The following is a 19,168-nucleotide window of genomic DNA, read 5'->3' on the forward strand; positions in this document are numbered from 1 at the left end:
ACTAGTGTACTCACTTTCCTGCCTCTACTGGAGAAAGGAGGAGATTGTATCTGACCCGGAAGTGAAGCAACTTTAGGGTTATGCTGTAGTTATCCCCCCCAATCTCTATGGTTATTATCATAGAGATTCCTATTGTCCATAAGAGATGTCATTTCTGGGTCACACATCACCCTCCCCAGGTCCTGCCTAGGCTTGCCAGGTCTCCCACTATGGTGGGAATGGGAAACCTCCCAGCAATCTTCCCTGTTGCCCGCCAGCATCTCAAAGGCTGGCAGGAAAAAAACTGGGAGAAATTAGATTGAACCATAGAGTTTTGGTGACTCAGCGCGAAAACGCATGGTCACTTTATCCTCCTTTAATCCCTGTTTTAGCCAGGATCGAACGCACATTAGGCAAAACGCATGCGTTCGATCCTGGTTGAACCCTGGCTGAAACAGGGATTAAAGGAGGATAAAGTGACCATGCGTTTTCGCCCTTACAGTGTCACCACCAATGTAATGGTGTCACTTTTTGCTGGAAGTGATGTCATATGATGCCAACATGCTTGTGCCCACCCCCACCCCCAAAATCCTTTCCTGCCCCAGAAATCTCCCAGACGTTGTAGCAGAGGCTTAATGCAGTTACATGGAAATTAGGCCCACTGGAAATTAGGCCCATTGGGAACTTAGGATAAGGCAGAGAGCCGGTGTGGTGCCATGGTAACAGTGTAGGGCTATAATGGGGGTGACCTTAGGGAAGACATTGTCTCAGTCTAACCTACCTCATAGGGCTGTGGTGAGTACAAAGTGAGGAAGGGAGAACTTTGTATGATGCTCCGAGCAATTTGGAAGAGGGACAAAAAAATGCACTAGAGAGAGACAACTAATGTAAACTTCTCTTGTGGTACTCAGGAAAGAGAGACAAGAGAAACATTGTCTGGAGTTCTCTAGTTAGCCCTCAATTATGCCATGATAAATGGAAACACACAGTCTTAATCATTAGAAGAACAAGTAGCTGAGCCCAAGTTCCTCTATGCTTGGGCCAGTGTGGAAACTGGTGAGTCATCCTCCTCCTTTTCAGGTGCTCTCTCATTGTTAGGAACAATATTAGTTCCTCAATAAATGTCCCCCCAAGATATTTCCCTGGACTAGCTGCAAGTGGACAAAGCTTTCAGAAATAAACAAACCTATAAACCCAATTAAAGCAGGCCTTTTATTGCATTGCTGGGAATGTTTGTTCAGGCATCCTGGCTTCCCTGGTCTTCCCTGCTGTTCCACTCAGTGCTCCCTTCAGTATTGTCACTGCCACATCCCTTCATCTGTTCCTGAGATTCCTATTAACTTCCTTCCTTATTAAAAGCTACTCTAAGAGCCACTTAATGCTGCATGTTTCATTTTCCTTTAGCATAGAAAGCTAAACTGAAGTCAACTCTATCCTACTCCCTTTGAGAAATAAAGGTGGTGCATAAATTTCTTTCCACCAGCACTACCCACCTATACACAATTACATGAGAGTAGCATCAGGGTGTTGAGGCTGTGCTGGTGCAGCTATGCTCCACAAGGTTCTGAAGAGCTCACAAATGCTCTTCAGGTAGGGTTGCCAACCTCCAGGTACTAGCTGGAGATCTCCTGCTATTACAACTCATCTCCAGCCGATAGAGATCAGCTGAGCTCACCTGGAGAAAATGGCCACTTTGGCAATTGGACTCTATGGCATTGAAGTCCCTCCCCTCCCCCAACCCTGCCCTCCTCAACCTCCACCCCAAAAACCTCCCGCTGGTGGCGAAGAGGGACCTGGCAACTCTATCTTCAGGGGCTCAAGAACAGAAAGGATGGAGAAATGAGGTATTCCTGGCTGGTAAATCAGGGATTGATTTGCCCCAGCTTCAAGACAAAAGCTGCCATCCAATAGAAAGGCTGGAAGGAGAAGCTTTAAAGCTGTTTCTCCCATGTGAGGCAGCTTTTGCTGCCTGTTGCTGAAGTCTGTGGAAGTATGAAGCTTTGTCAGGAAGTAAAATATATTTTTCCTTAGCTGTTTGCAAGAGGGTTTAATGGGAAGGGTAGATTTGAGTTGTGAGTTGGATTGTTGAGGGGTGTAGTGACTTTGGAGTTTACTTGTGTGACATTTGATAACTTTGTCCTTGGTGAGTTGTGAGGTATCTCTTGCACCCTTTTCTTTCTCTCTCTCTCTAGGAAGGATTTCTCCCATTGACTGTCTGAGGCATTGAAAACTTAAAATACATTACCTACAGAAAAGGTTCAGCTGTGAGACCTGTATAAGTGGCATCATAAACCTGCTCATCTGAGGGAGGTTGATCACCCTTTTTAAATGTAGTCTTGACTTATATTTAACACAGAGTTAATTTACTGCCACAGGCCCCTAGACAGCTGTTTCTTTTCTGAAGCAGAGTTCTCCTTTAAGGATGCTTTCCAACTCCAACCAGTGATACTTGCTGAGAGGTTTACAAATGTTTTTTGGATGGGAGGAAAATGATTACTCCCCATTCATTTATGAAGTCCCATTTTGTGGCCTCACGTGGTGTGGAAAGCTGCTCAGAGCCTTAGTTGTAGCCATCATGGGGCTTGACTTGGCCAAAAGGAAACAAATGAAAAGCCATTTGCCTTCAGCCACCAAATCGTTGAACCCCTGTTGACCAAGGGTAGGGTTGCTAACCTCCAGACCACAGAGATCGGTTCCCCTGGAGAAAATGGGTGTTCCGGAGAGTAGATTGTATGGTATTGTACCCTGGTGAGGTCCCACCCCTCTCCCAACTCCATGCTTCCCAGGCGCCAGCTCCAAATCTCCAGGAATTTCCCAACCTGGAGTTGGTAACCTTAAGGGCCATGTGCTTCTCGTTACTACCAGGGATGCAAAAGCAGTTTGAGCATCTTGCACAGAAGTGTTCTTATAAAAAAAACACCCTAACCTTATTGTACTCACCCTATTTCTCACCATCCACATCTATATGAACAGCTGGGAAGTTGCATATAGATATATAAATGATAGTTAACTGTAAGACCTTTATATTCTTCTGTCGTTATACTCGTTTGAGGTAACAAAAAAGGCCTGAAATTAGATGCAGTTGTCAAAACATAACTATGTATTGCCCTAGACCAAACAAAAGATAATGCTTCACCAGAGGAATGGTCTACTGTTTTATATATAAATAAAGCAGGGCATGGAAATGGCTTTCTAACTTGCCCAAGAACAAGAGAGAAAATGCAGCCCTCAATAGGACTCCGAAGCTGAAATGTACGTACTGTTTTTAAAAGCAACCGATTTATGGTCATTTCATACAGACTTATATACTTGTTTATACTGAAATGATTAGGTTCTCCTGCAGTCAGTTTTTGCATGATGCAATTTACATACAAATTCTGCAATTATCCCCAAAACCTTTCCTTGAGTACCCAGAGTCCTACCATCTTTTTCAGGGTTGTTTTTTTAATGACTTGGATAATTGTAGCACATTTGGTATTTTTAGGGTTTCAACATTTGGACCATGACAACAGCCCCACCCCCCAATCCATCTTCATTTTACAGTGCTACTGATGTTGCTGAAAGAGACAGTCATTGCTGCCTATTATAAGTCATGCCAAAAAGGGGCTGTGGCTCAGTGGTAGAGCAGTTGCTTAGATCACAGAAGGTTCTAGGTTTGATCCCCAGTATCTCCAGTTAAAGAATCTGGCAGTGGGTGAGGAAAGACCTCAGTCTGAGACCCTGGAGAAGTACTGCTGGTCTGAGTAGACAATACTGACCTGGATGGACTAAGGGACTGATTCAGTATAAGGCAGCTTCATGTGTATTCACATAGCTTGTTTTTTGGGGAGGAGCTGTGGCTCAGTGGTAGAGCATCTGCTTTGCATGCAGAAGGTCTCAGGTTCGGTCCCAGGTTCAGTCCCCAGCATCTCCAGTTAAAGGGGCTAGGCAAGTAGGTTATGTGAAAGACCTCTGCCTGAGACCCTGGAGAGCCATTGCCAATCTGAGTAGACAATACTAACTTTGATGGGCCAAGGGTCTGGTTCAGTATAAGGCAGCTTCATGTGTTTATGTATTCAACCACAGGGAGCCCAGAAAATCTCTGGGAATCCTTTAAATGTTTTCCTTGCACAGGCTTCAGAATAAGGGAGCTATAGTCATTACATTGCTGCCAGAGGTGAAATAAATGGTGGAAAATTGGTTTTGTGATGTGGCCTCTAGAAAAGAGGCCATTTCAACCCTACGTTCTCAATGTAATTTCAGTCATTAACAAACCAAGCTTACAGTTAATGGATGACATACTTATAAACATTTCCAGAGCTAATTATCGACCTCCTACAGCCCCACATGCCCTCATATCGCAACAGCAATATTTTCCACTATCTAAATACACCAAACTGAGGAAATCATTATGTGTAAGTCTTTTCCTGTGCAGGTAGGTTGCACAAACAAAACCCAAGTCATCTAACTGTAGACATTTGAGTCTATTCTAACGAAAACATGGGAAGACAGGAGAATTTATCATACTGGTAATGGTAAATATTTATACGGTGACATTCGGTGAGGTACTACAATGTACTGTATCACTCCTGAAGTCTTGCTCAACATCATTACTGAAAAAGAAAATAATCCCTACTCAAGTTTAGCATTTTTTGGTTAGAAGTTTGCCGAAGAGGTAGGATTGAACTGTGGATGCAGAAGACAGCCCATTTTTAAAATTCTGTAACTATTTTAAGAGTATTTTAAAAGGGACCTTTAATGCAGAATAATGATCCGGTCCTTTCTCCCACTTCTTTGGGCCATTTTTAAAGAAAATACTTTTCACTTCACACAAATTATGAGGGCCACTTCACTCATTTGACTGGGATCCAAGGAGCTTCATCCGTGACTGCAGGGCACTTTCATTCATACAAGGGGGAAGGTAATCCCTGATTGTTGTTCCATGCCACATCCCAGGTGGTTCCTATGTCTCAGGGGATAGGTATGGACTGTGACAGACAGGCAATTGTGAAACAGCCCCATTGTATGAATAGGATTCAGCCTACACTGCTTTTGTGTGATATTTTAAAGTGACATTTTCAGGTATTTTAGGTGTATCTCTAACAATGTGGAATGTGAAAGTGACAGATGTCATCCAGGTACATGTTTTGGGGAGCCAGCACTTAAAGTGCAGTTCCCTGTCAAAGGTGCATTCAGTGGCAACCCATTATGTAATCTGAGTGAAGCAGCCTTCGGTGAACCAAAAACCCAAAGAGGACCTTCCTGGTTAAATATCAAGATCAAAAATCAGCAAGCAGCAAAGCACCACTTATGTGACTTGCTGTGGTTGTGCAAAAGGGGTTTCATTAGTCTGTCTTTAGGGAGTCCTATAGAACCTGTGGTGTTCAACTTTCATTATGTGTACAGATCCAGTGACTCCACACACACTAGAAAAATCAGGAACTCTCTGAGTTTTCCTCACATTCATCTACCACTAACCAGAGTGTTCCTTTGAGTGTCTACACAAATCACATGAAGAGTCAGGGGTAGTAGCCAAAATAATACAATATTTAGAGATAATTACAAACCGACATGGCAAAAAATCGAGAATGACTTGGAGATGGCCAAATTAAAAATCTCCTGGTTGGGGAGGATATTGACTATTAAGATGAATGTTTTACCAAGAATGAATTTCTTGTTTCAAACTATTCCTTTTGGGGCAGAAGAGAAAACCTTGGAGAAATGGCAAAGTCAAATCAACAAATTACCTGGAATGGGAGAAACCAATGGTCAGATTTAAAATACTACAAAATGACAAAAAGATAGGAGGACTGGCAGTTCTGAATTTGAAATTATACTTTCAAGCAGCTGTCTTAACTTGGATTACAGATTGGATTAAGAACCCATACACGAAATTAATGAAATTGGAAAGAGATGAAATGAGTGAGAGATTTCACTTTCATTTGTGGAAAACAACCAAATACCAAAATACTGAGCGTCAACACATAATAAAAGATAACTTAATTAAACTTTGGTTTAGAGTCAGAAGAAGGTTGAGCCATTTGCCCCCTCTCATGATGGTCTTTTATGCATGGGTTGGATCTCCCTGCTTGGATCTGGGTTCATCACACATTAAAGTAACCCGGGTTGTGGGAAACTGTATGCATTGGCTTGAATGATCAGGGACAAAACTGTGTGCTAATCGAACCATGAATACAGAAAAACCGTCTTCCAAGCTCAAATCAAGTCCCACCCCTTTAAATGCTGCTCTGTAATTGGCTTACTTCGCAGTGCTCCCCGTGAGAGATTTCCTTTCCCCCCAAACGCAACTGCAGCATAAAAAAGCATTTTAAGGACAAAAAATGGAGCTACCTGAAAGAAGGGGGGGGGATCCAAACCTCGCTTTTAAAAAGCCTTTCTTTTGCTCAGAAAGAGCTCTGAGGAAGCAGGAAGCACTTGAATCCCCGCCTCTTTACACACTGCTTTGTGATTGGCTGTGAGAGAAGCCAATCTTCTGTTTTCCTACTGGCATGCTGCTTTGAGGAGGGGGTTGGAAAAGGGTGGGGCATGATGGCGCAGGGAAGCTCAACCCGAGAACGGAGTATGCACGCTCCGTGACTCCAGAATGAGCCAGGATGAACAGTTTCATTCAGGCCAGAAGAGGAATGGGAAAAGCCGGATTCGTTTTGTGTCGAAACAGTGTTGAACTTCCAAGGAATGAGATATTGTGCATACTGAAAAATTTGAACCTGGCTGAAACTGGGAATAAAGGAGGTTAAAGCGACCATGCATAAAACACCGATGTCTCTGATGGATGCTTACTATTCTACAAGGGAGAGAAAAGCTATGGGCTTTATTACATATCAAAATATGATTAATTTAAATGGAAAAATAAAGAACTGGGAAGAATTCAGATTGGAGAACAGGAAAACAGGCTCGTTCATCTATTCTCAGTTTGTGTCCTCACTCAAGAAAGACTGTATGGAGGGTGGCACTTTCAGAGACCCAACAGAGTTTGAACAATTGATTAAAAAGGACACAGATCACTTACTGGGGAGTATTTATAAACTTTTACTCAAATACGATACGGAAGCAGATCAAATCATGCATGATAAAATGGATGCAAAATATTGGCCAAGAAGTGGACTTAAAAGATAGGGAACATCTGTGGTCGAAAGCAATTAAATTCACGTTTAGCCAGAGACTTAGAGAAAATTGGTACAAGATGTTTTATCATTGGTACGTTACACCCAAAGATATCTGTAAAATAAGCAAAAATATGGACTATGTTGAAATATTAATAAAATAAAAATATTTTTCTAAAAAGAGTCAGGGGTGGTAATTGCCTAGGGCAACAGCAGTGCTAGGAGTGCCAACCAGCGCTGTAGCCCCCACCCACCCCTGCACAGCTGCCTCCTGCAGCACTGAGATCTGCCCCATGGCCCCAATGGGCAGCTATATGGGAGCTTCCTTCAATGGAGTGGGGCAGGCCCAGCAGTCTTCCTCCAGTCCTTACCTCTGCCGTGTCTTGCCTGATTTGGGGAGGGGGGTGAGGCGGTTCTTCCTGCAATGCAAGGGGTGAGAGGGCCAGACACCATCATGCCCCACCCACCTGACTGCTGGGGGATGTGAAGAGCAGGGGATGGATTCTTGCCAATGTGTGGGGGGAAGGGGTATGTCCTGCCTCACCCAGTTGCTAGGTAACAAGGAGGGCAAGCAGTGACTTGTTGCCACACCGCAGGGGAGATGAGGGTGGATCTAATCTTCCTGCCTTGCATAGCCCAGCAGGGGGGGGGGCTGAGGAGTGCAAGCACCATGTTCCTGCCTCCCTGCAGTCCAGGGGATGGGGTGGCAACTTGGGTGCCCTAGCCAGGGATCCCAAAATCCTTGGCCCAATCTCCAGGTAGTAGCTAGAGATCTCCCGCTATTACAACTGATCTCCAGCCGATAGAGATCAGTTCACCTGGAGAAAATGGCCACTTTGTCAATTGGAGTCTATGGCATTGAAATCCCTCCCCAAATCCCGCCCTCCTCGGGCTCCGCCCCAAAAATATTTCCCAACCCAGAGCTGGCAATCCTATTGGGCCAGCCCTGTAAGGAGTATAGATGTAGCCACTATTTTTCTGCCCTCAGATGTGATTCTTGTAGAAACCAATCTCAAACCAGCTTGTCGCCAAGGCTACTGAGAGCCATCATGGGCCCACAAAGAAAGATTGACATTTCTAGACAAAACTTTAAAATCATATTAAATCAAATCACATTACTGTTCTGCCTCTATGGACTCCCAGGCTGAACAATGGACTCCCAGGCTGAACAGAGTCTATGGAATTGTATCCTCCTACTAGTCTACCACCCTCTGCATTAGGGTTGCCAACTCTGTGTTGGGAAATTCCTGGAATTTTGGGGGTGAAGCCTGGGGAGGGAAGACAGCTCAGTGGGGATAGGATGCCATAGAGGCCCTTGTAAGTGGCCATTTTCTCCAGGGAAACTGATCTCTGTAGTCTGCATCTCTGTAGCCTGATCTCTGTAGCCTGCCAACGCACGTGCAACACTTCCGGTTTAGAACCAGAAGTGCCACCATGTAAAGGGCCTTTACCTCTTAGTTTGAGTGGTAAAGCGGCCCTTTACCACTCAAACTAAGAGGTAAAGGCCCCTCGCGAGGCGGAACTTCCGTTTCTAAACCGGAAGTGCCTCACGCGTGCATGTTTGCCCACCAACCCTTAGATGGTCGGCGGGCAGACAGGGCAATTGCCGGGCAGACAGGGCAATTGCCCACCACCAGCAGGCACCTGGCAACCCTACATAGAGTCCAATTGCCAAAGCAGCCATTTTCTCCAGATCTCTGTTGGCTAGAGATCAGTTGTACTAACAGGCGATCTCCAGCTAGTACCTGGAGGTTGGCAACCCTATTGGCAGCCTTACCCTGCATGTCTCCATTGAGCCTACTTCCAGATAGTGTGCAATAGCATTCTGAATCATGATTTCGGCTTTTGACAGAGAGCTTATACTACTTTGCCAGGAGCGCTTTGAATGTAGCCTTTCAGCCCATCAACCATAGACTTGTAATACAGCAACCTGGGTGGTTAGTTGCCTCTAGGAAGATGCACCCATACGTTTCAGGTCAATTCTAACCACACAGTCTAATACATTGTATGCTTTGACTTCCTGGCAGCCACCCCATGAGAGCTGTGTGAGAAGTGCATAAGGGTCATATAAAGAGACCCTCAGATAATGAGTTTGCTAAGCCACTCCCAGAGTTTTGACATAACTGGGGGAAAACAGAGGAGCATGCAATTCCCCGTTTGCACTGCTCACCCTTGAAAAGCCCAAGGCAAATACCTAACCTAATTACACTGTTAGTAAGTGTTTACTCCAGCACGGCTGTCATTACATTGATTATGTGACGACTAGCAGGCTATTACTCTCAGGGAGTTTACTCTCTGAAGTTGAAGTGATTAAAAAAGTGACAACACACTAAGGATTTTGCAGTGTGCCCTGGGGCTTTAACTTTACAGCTCCTGTAGGAAAGTACACGGTAGAAGTTCAACACTGTGTTCAGCTTTCAAAACACTGCCAATTGGGCAAGTGTTGTTTTCTGATATGAATGCCAGGGTCTTTCCGTTTTATTCCTTTAACAGATTTCTCAAAACTCTGGTCACATCATAGTAATCATATACACTGTATCAGGATCATATATTAATGAGTGTTTGTGACCTAAATACTATAAAAACACTTGGGACATGTCTTGCTCATTTACATTTAGTAACACAAGGTGTTTGTTTTTTTAAGCTTTGAAAAGGAAAGAGGGTTGGAACTTCAGAGCTGCATTATTCATCAGTAGATTTTTTTTTTTAACTAAGGTTGGGGTTCCGGAAGTTAGGTTTCTCAGATGTGCATCTGAAGAAGATTCCAATTCTAGATGGATGGATGGATGGATGGATGGATGGATGGATGGATGGACGGACGGACCAGACAGACAGACAGACAGACAGATCTTTGATTTTTAAAAATTGGGTGGAATAAGGAGGTCAGGAAGAGTACTTCTGTAATTGCATAGAATGTGTAAAACCGAATTGTTCAGGAGGACATATTTATAAAGGGAATAGGGTTGTAATAAAATGGAACCATTCAGATGAGCACTTTAATAAAAAGAATAGGATTGTAATTTACTGCACTGCTTATTATATGTATTTTTACTTCATTATTTTCTCATTGTTGTAATCCAGTTTTTTCATTGTTTATAGTATGCCATGTCTTATACTGTTGTTGTTGTTTTAGTTTCATAGTTTTCTAATTTTATGGTCTGGTTTTACTGCATTGTAAATACTGTTTTTATTGGAAAATTTGAGTGCAGTAGTACCTTAAAGACCAAGGTTTTAAAACTTGGTTAAAAAAAAAACACCAAGGTACATTATCTTTGACTGCCGAATGTTTATATGCTGGGAAATGTTCTTGGCCTTTAAGGTTCTACTGGACTCAGATGTTCTTCTAGGCTACCCATATAAAACTGTTTTTATTGCATTGTTTTTGTATTTTGTAACCTGTCTTGAGTCTCAGCATAAAGTAAGAAAGAAAAGAAAAACATCCTGCTTTTGCATGATGTCTCCAGGATAGCTTGGACAACTCTTTTTCCTTCAGGTAGCAATCAATAGAAGGCCTTTCAAAATAACATTGCCTTGCATCCTTTACTAAAGGAGAGTAATGATAGTACAGGCCTCATTTCACTTGGCAAGCCATTCCACAAAACAGAAAAATCCCAAGCATGGGCCCTGGTTGATCTAACTTCCCTACAGGAAGGAACAGACAGCAGAGTTGCTGAGAAGAATGGAATAGGCACAAGAGCACATGTAGGTAGGAGTGGTCCTCAGATGTATCCGTAAATACAAAGACTCTGCATTGGATCGTTAGAGTTGCCATTGCCAACCTCCAGGTGGTGGCTGGTAGGGTTGCCAACCTCCAGGTACTAGCTGGAGATTTTCTGCTATTACAACTGATCTCCAGCCAATAGAGATCAATTCACCTGGAGAAAAATGGCCACTTTGGCAATTGGACTCTATGGCATTGAAGTCCTTCCCCTCCCCAAACCCCAGCCTCCTCAGGCTCCACCCCAAAAAACCTCCCGCCAGTTGCGAAGAGGGACCTGGCAACCCTAGTGCCTGAAGAAGGTGGAGTTTGGGAAGGACAGTGACCTCAGCAGGGATGTGATGTGTATTGTCTGTCCTCCAAAGGTGCCATTTTTTTCTGAATGCAGATCAGTTGCAATTTCAGGACATCTCCATGCCTCACCTGGAGGTTGGCAGCCCTGGTTTAGGAGCTGCTGTGAGGCCATTTTATTTGCCAGGGCAGTTCATGGGGGGGGGGGGAGAGATTGCAGGTATCTTGGGAAGGAGGGGAGTTATTTGGGGTATTACTTTATTCTGTACGTTTTAAATAGTGATTTGTAAGCCATGTTAAACTATGAAAAAAGACAATAGCCCATGCAGACGATAGAGGCTTATGGCTGTATTTACACATCCAGCCGCACATGCTAGTGCAAACGTGTAACCAAAAAGCAAACCTATGAGCTACTAATTCATGGAAAGTTGCCAAAAGTGAAAAATGCCCAAGAACATGCAGTTCACCTTTTCATTTGAACTTCAAGGATTCAAAGGGGCTACATACGTTCTCAACTTTAAACAATTACGGCTCAAGATCTACTTAGGCCGAAGGAGCTTTGTTAATAAAAGTAAGTAACTCTAAATCAATTATCATCCCGTTACACTGTGTCAGCAATACTAGTGGCTTGTGTTTCTTTCTTTTTTTAAAAAAACACAAGGGTAAGAAAAGCCATAATAGCTACGAAAACCACTTTTATTGTCCTCCAGCTTCTTATTTTGCTGGGGTTGAAGGAAGGAGTTCGACTGAAGCCTTTGTTGAACTAAACTGACAATAAAGAGGAAGAAAATAAAAAGAGAAACACAAAGGCTTACTTTAAAGTTAGGGTTCCACAACCTTTTGCTGTACACAATGGAGGAAAACACATCATTTCAAGAGCATGAAGAGATCTAAAGGGGAAACAAAGGGCTGTAATTGTAAACCCTATCTGTAAATCTGTGGTGATGAAGGAAAAGAAAGTGGGTGAGTAGTTAACAAGAATAACCTGAAACTGAGCTTTGTTATATGAGTAAAATTAGCCTACTGAGAACCTTTGTTTTCCACATAACTTCTAGCAAGGCATTGTTTCACATATCTCCATGGCAGAGAGCTCTTTTACAAATTGTAACAAGCAAGCACTGAACTCGAACTAATTTTCCCTCATTTTCCATTTCAGCTAATTAATACGTCTGAATTAGAGTTGGTTTACTAGCAATGCCCTCTTTCAGTGTTTGTCAGCATTCCCATTGTAGGGACCCTTTAGAAGGGGACACTTGTAGCTGTTGCAAACAATAACATATGGCTGAAGAATGACAAAGCCTGCCAATGATTGCTCAGCAGTATTTCCTCTGATCCAATGATTACATCCGATATTTAAAATGTTCAGATAGACGGGGGGATTACACAGGATTGCTAACTGTAAAAGGTTTACCCACTGTGTAAAAGGTAAAGGTAGTCCCCTGTGCAAGCACCGGGTCATTACTGACCCATGGAGTGATGTCACATCACAACGTTTACTAGGCAAACTATGTTTATGGGGTGGTTTACCATTGCCTTCCCCAGTCATCTACACTTTACCCCCAGCAAGCTGACCAGGGAGGGAAAAAAACAAATTTCTATGCTCTTGTGTCTTTAACAGGAGCTTGATGTATAGAAATCAACAAGTAAAGGTTTTTGTAAGTGTGCACTCAGAAGAAAAGGCAAATTTGACACAGTATAGCGACTGTGTTCAAAATGAACATTGGGGGACAGTTGAGGTTATGCCCCCTGGGTAGGGCTGCCAACCTCTAGGTACTAACTGGAGATCTCCTGCTATTACAACTGATCTCCAGCTGATAGAGATCAGTTCACCTGGAGAAAATGGCCACTTTGGCAACTGGACTCTATGGCATTGAGTCCCTCCCCAAACCCCACCCTCCACCTCAAAAATCTCCAGGTATTTTCCAACCCAGACCTGGCAACCCTACCCCTGGGTCCATCCCTCCTATCAACCACCCTGTGTTGACACTGCTGTTTGCATAGGTGCCAATATGGCACCCACGTGTGTGCTCCCTTCACATGATCTATGCCAAAAATAAGTCACACATAAGGAATTTATGTGTACTCACATGGAGGTTTGGAGCAAGACCAGAGTGTGCAAAGATGTGCACAGTCTTTCTTTCATTGGGTGTTGCTCTCACAACTCCTTTGTATTCTAGTCAAACTGCAAGGAAATGGCTTTTGGTTTAATGATAATCTAATGTTCTCTCCTTCTCACACCATGTAATATTTCTGGATCTACAGATAAACACAACCAGAATAAGGAATGGCTTAAAGCAATGTTAATAAGAAGAGCAACTAAAACATTTTGTACAGTATGAAGACTCATTCTAGAACAAAGTGAGGTAATGTGATCTTAGGGCAAGTATTCAAAGTACAAGTAACACTGTTAAATATGAGGGAATGCCTCTAGGTTGTAAATTCTTTCTCTACACAGCTCAATTCCAATGTCTTTGAAAACAATGCTGAGCCAAGCCACATTATGTTTACAATCACATAACCTTTTTTTGTATGAGCTGGAAGAAGGTGACTTTAGGGTTGCCAACTTTTAAACAGGACCTTCTAGCTGTCCCTTCAATGTCATTTTGATGAGCAACAAATACCACTGAAGTCATTGACCTCCATGGCCTTGAGAAGTGTCATCTGCCCATTTCCACACATTAAGCCTCTTTTAAAGGGACAGAATGGTTTTCTCCTGGCCAGATGGCAACCCTCGGTGTCAGATTGATCATGCCTTGCTAAACATACTTTGAAGCTTATTCACTGCTCCTTTTCTTTCACATAAGGATTATCTAATCATGGTTCCTTTGCCTTCTTTGAGTTCCCCAACCGAGAGCCTCAGGCAATGTAACCCTCCCCTTCTTCTCTGCCTGAAGAATTGCAATTGTTTCTGTCTTATCACACTCATAAAACATCCAGCAGTGCCTCCTATAAAACAGCACCATTGTTTTCTTTGCAATCCAAGTTACTCTGAGCATGCATTAAAAATAAACTGGGGTTGTGCTTGTCAGACGTTTCTCCACAGCAATGAACTTTAAAAAAATGTTTTCTCTAAAAACAGAGACAAGTATCTTTTTTTGCAGTTTTTGTCATGGGTTTCATAGTTTTAATCTTTGCTACAGGCCAATGTACCATCCACATCAGTAACCCTAGATTGTATGATGTGCCCATTTATCATGTCAAAAATACATAAGGAGGACAAAGCAAAGAAGCACAGGGGGCTAGTCCTGGATCCCCAGTCATTCCAGGAGCATGGAATTTATCTCAAATTGGTTGAGTATAATTAAGGTTCTTGGTTAAAATGGCATATGCATGTGTACCTTTTTCACATACAACAACCCTGTTTATGTGCAACACCACAGAATAGGTTGCTGTTTATCCCGGGCGGGGGGGGGGGCTCTTTTACATAGTATTTCTTTAATTATTTAAAATACATTATTGCCCAAAGCAGAGGCTGAATTCTGTAAATATCCACTCCAGGAGGCAAAAATATTATCTATAGCAGTTTGAAATAACTTGCTAAGAGTTTCAGTGCATACAAGATGCAAACAATTCATTTTAGGTACATAAAATTACAAGAACAAATAGACCATATGCTTGTTGGTTCGGCAAGGGTGATTTTTTTTTTTGTATTGTTCTGATTTTAGTAGCAGAACAAAGGTATTTTAGTATGGAGGAGAGAAAGGAAAGGTCATTGGAAAGTCTGAACAATATGCGCATTCTAGACTAAGTTGTTTAATAAGTGGTGTGTCTAAATAATTTTTGTTTGGTTTTTTAGGTACCTTATAATGTCCAGAACAATCACAGAGCATCAGGAAAGCTAACTACCCCAATCTGGCCTCCTTAAATGGCATCCCAGTTACATGGCTTCCATGTACAGACTGGCCTTCCAGAGTGGGTCCCCTGTTCCCGCAACATATGAAAAATACCATGCATACACTCAGAGGGCTAGCACTGCCATCTGGTGGCTGGAGGAACATCTGGATCCCCAAGCAGGTAACCAGCACTATCAAATATGACCGTACCACACATCTGTCCAGTGGAGGAGATCTTTGTGCAGCTGTTTATGGTCTTCTCTCCCCAAGTTAGAAAACAAGGCAAAAAGAAAGAAATCCACAGGAAAGTGCAGAGTGCAGATATGTAGTCTGGAAACAATCCTTGATACAAGGCTTCTTTAGAAGCCCTCCCAGCTACACATGCAGAATTGCATATTCCTGTGCTGCCAACCCCATCCTTGTGCTTTGTTTCATTTCAGTGCAGCAACTTTCATTTTTCATTATGTAATCACGCTGTGATCAAGAAGATTTATAATTTTCCTCCCAATATAGTGTATAGTAAAGTCAGTGAAGGGCAAGCATGAACAGCAGAACTCCAAGTGTGCAAGGCTCAGGGGTCCGCCTTGAAGAAGTGTATTGTGTTTTCGATTTTGATTTTATACAAATCAATGAATAAACAGTGAATGAGATGCAGATTGAATGAGAAGTCCTGTATAAAATTTTTAGGATATTTTAACAAGGGTATGTAGGGTTGCCAACTCTAGGTAGGAAACCCCAGAGATTTGGGGGTAGAGCCTAGAGACAGCAGAGTATGGGGAGCGGAGGGACTCAGATGGTTATAATGCCATAGATTCCACCTCCAAAGGAACCATTTTCTCCGGGGGAATTCATCTCTGTGGTCTGGAAATCAGTTGTAATGCAGGGAGAACTCCAGGCCCCACCTGGAGGTTGGCAACTCTAAAGGGTAGCTAGAAAAAAGAAATTGTAATGTTACTAAATCTGAGATTGAAAAAGAGTAAAGAACCACAACATATTTAATGGCTTAATCAGACTAGTTTAAAGCTAAGATGAATACCATGCATACATGTCATACATTGAGACTAGAAAGTTAAGACTCATAATTCTCCATCAGTTCTCCAAAGAATATGTAGAGCACCCTAAAGGGACTTACTTAGACTCATAATTTGATTTATCTATACTGTTACTATATGGTTTGGAAACATATTCAAAATTTGTCACTATTGCGTATGCACAGAGGGTGAACACATAGAAGGCGGCCACTACTTTTTACCGAAAGAAAATGGCTCAGGAAACTTCAGTATCTGGCAGAAATGCCGTAGGCGAATCTAGTAAAAACTGCATCTACTGAAGACTGGTTGTCACACGAACCCCAGTAGAAAATAATTGTGACAAGTTTAAATGCATGCAGACATACAGACACATGCACATGAGATATTCAGTGTTTCTTTTACTGTTACATCACTTTAAGCAAGATTTGCTGCCCGATTCTCACTTCTGCTTCTCTTGTAGTATGACCCTCTCAGATTCAGACAGAGTAATTGATTTCCCTTATAAGGAAGAAAGACAGAATGACATCCCCATATGGCAATAGTGTACGAAATACCAGTCAGATCGGACTTACTCAACAGTGTTTCATCCTGATCCAGCAAAGGAATCTGTGTTCAGAATCATGAGTAACTTGCCCTTCTGGATATGAAAGCCACATAAATGTACAAGTGCTGTGGGACCATTTAAAAAGATTTTTGAAGTTAGTGGAGTCCTCTGTGCATGGGGAGCTTTAGAGCAGAGCCTGTGTATTATTGACTCTCTGTGTCTCTTTCTCTGTGGCCAGTCCTTGCATTTTCCATAATTTGCAAAGCATTTATGCTAGGAAGCCTTGCCTGGATCAGACCCAAAGTTTCCCCAGTCTAGTATTTGTTTCTAACAGCAGCCAGACAGATGTCAAATTTACAAGCAAGCCATGAAGACAACAGCCTTCCCCTGTTGCTTATCTATGACACATGAAGCTGCTTTCTACTGGTCTATCAAGGCCAATATTGTCTACTAGGACTGGAAGCAGCCCTCAGGCACAGGTCTTTTACATCACCTACTATCTGATCTTTTTAACTAGAGCTACAGGGGCTTGACCCTTGGAACTATGGCATGCCAAGCAGATGCTCTACCACTAAGCCACAGCCATAACATCTGTTCCTTAAGTATATGGACTCTGGAGCTTCCCTTTCAAAATTATGGCCATTAGGCATTTTGTCCACACATCTTTTATGGATTGATGGATTTGTCTAAACGTTTTTAAAGTATCTAAATAAATGGGCTTATTATTATTTATGATGATTATGATGATAATGGATTAACCAGGTACTGTGCTAATAAATCTTTGCTGAACCTACTGGCAGACAGTTTCATTGGGTAACCCTGACTGCTGTTTTTATGAGATACAATATCTAGTATCTAGTATGTTTATTCATATTGGTACAATCCAAAGAAACTTACAGTACCACCCTAAGATCATTTTCCTGGGGGTTAAGCTCCACTAAATAAAATTGAACTTACTTCTGAGTAGATCTGATTACTTATTGAAATAAGTATTATTGAAGGCTTATTGAAATAAATTGAATGAAAACTAATCGTTAACAGCATAATATTCATGGAATTTAAGCATGTCTAACCAGGTAGATGGCAACTGCAGTCTTTGACTAGAAATTAAGTAACAGATTACTAGTACAACCAGTCAAAGTTTAAAGTAGATCAATAAAATATAAGAATGTTTTCACTGTAAATTTCTCCCCCCAAAACCATCCATGTACTGCCCTTTGATGAACCCAGTTTAAAGGCCAATGACCATAAACATTCCTGAATAATGATAGTCTTCATTAACAGACTTCTGACAGCTGCATAGGGGAAATATGTCCAGACTTGAAGTTTTCACATAGCTTAGGAGAACAGAAAAAATAAACTTTCTTAATAGATGGATACGATTCTGCAGTCAGTACTGTGTGTACTTTACTTAAAATCCATGCAGAAGTTCAAACATCAGCTATTAGTCTCAACGATTGTTTTTTAAAAAAAACTGGCTCTTCCAGGTGAAATTTTTATCTGTCCCATTTCAATGATCTAGTGCTAACTAGATGCACACATTGATCTCTTACATCTCTCTTCTGTTTGTTTCAGTGCTGGTATGCATTCTTTGTACAAGGGTCTTGAAATAAATATTCAAGAGCTCAATAGAAGGGAACTTTTGCTTCCACAAGAAAATCATTGGATTCTATTGTATCTCCTCGACCAGCTCATCCACCCAGAAAATCAGATACTGATAGAGGAATTGTATTGCTCAGACTGCTGTTTTTATGTAATAATATTGACCACCTTTCCTGTAACACTTTGGAGCAGCTTTATGTTATTTTTGTTTGTTTGTTTGTTTTATTTGGGGGAGGGGCCATGGCTCACTGGTAGAGCATCTGCTTGGGATGCAGAAGGTCCCAGGTTCACTTCCTGGCAGCTCCAGTTAAAGAATCTGTCACTTGATGATGTGAAAGAACTCTGACTGAGACTCTGGAGAGCTGCTTCCAGTCTGAGTAGACAGTACTGACCTTGATGGACCAATGGTCTGATTCAGTATAAGGCAGCTTCATGTGTGTGTTCACATGTGTGTCAAGGAACTAATGCAATTGTGGATATGTATGGATGCACACTAGAAAATATAAACACTGGAGGGGGGATCATATTAGAGCAATGTGGAACACATGAATGGTCTGATTTATCCTTGGGAACCCTAATGTCATCTTGGCTAGGCTTCAAGAGTGTTGTGACAAAGGCCTTTCTATTGCATCACCATCCAGGTTGTCCAATTAGAGTAACAATAGGATTGGCAAAGATCTCACAAGGCTTTAGTGACTTAAAGGAAGTGGAAGACACACAGAATGAAGATCTAATTGAGTTCCTCCACTGTATACCTTCTACTTCCCCTCTTTTTCTTCCTGCTTTGATGTGACCCTCTTCCTAAACAATGCATACCAGTAGCCTGCTTCCTTCCTTGCCTTCTCCTGTGATGACTTTCTTGCAACATAACTGAAGTCTGTCTCTGCTTTTCAGCCCAGCTCCCCCTCCAGTGATTTCACTCCAAAATCCTTAATACTGCCGTTTTCAATCCTACTTGACCTATGCAATATCTCCTACCCAAACACATTTCTCCTGTCTCAACCCATACTGAAATCTAGAAAGGCAACTATGTAGATCTGTTGCCACCAAAACGAAAGTATTGAAGA

This window comes from Euleptes europaea, chromosome 10 (assembly GCF_029931775.1).
Source record: "Euleptes europaea isolate rEulEur1 chromosome 10, rEulEur1.hap1, whole genome shotgun sequence".
Taxonomy (NCBI): Eukaryota; Metazoa; Chordata; class Lepidosauria; order Squamata; family Sphaerodactylidae; genus Euleptes; species Euleptes europaea.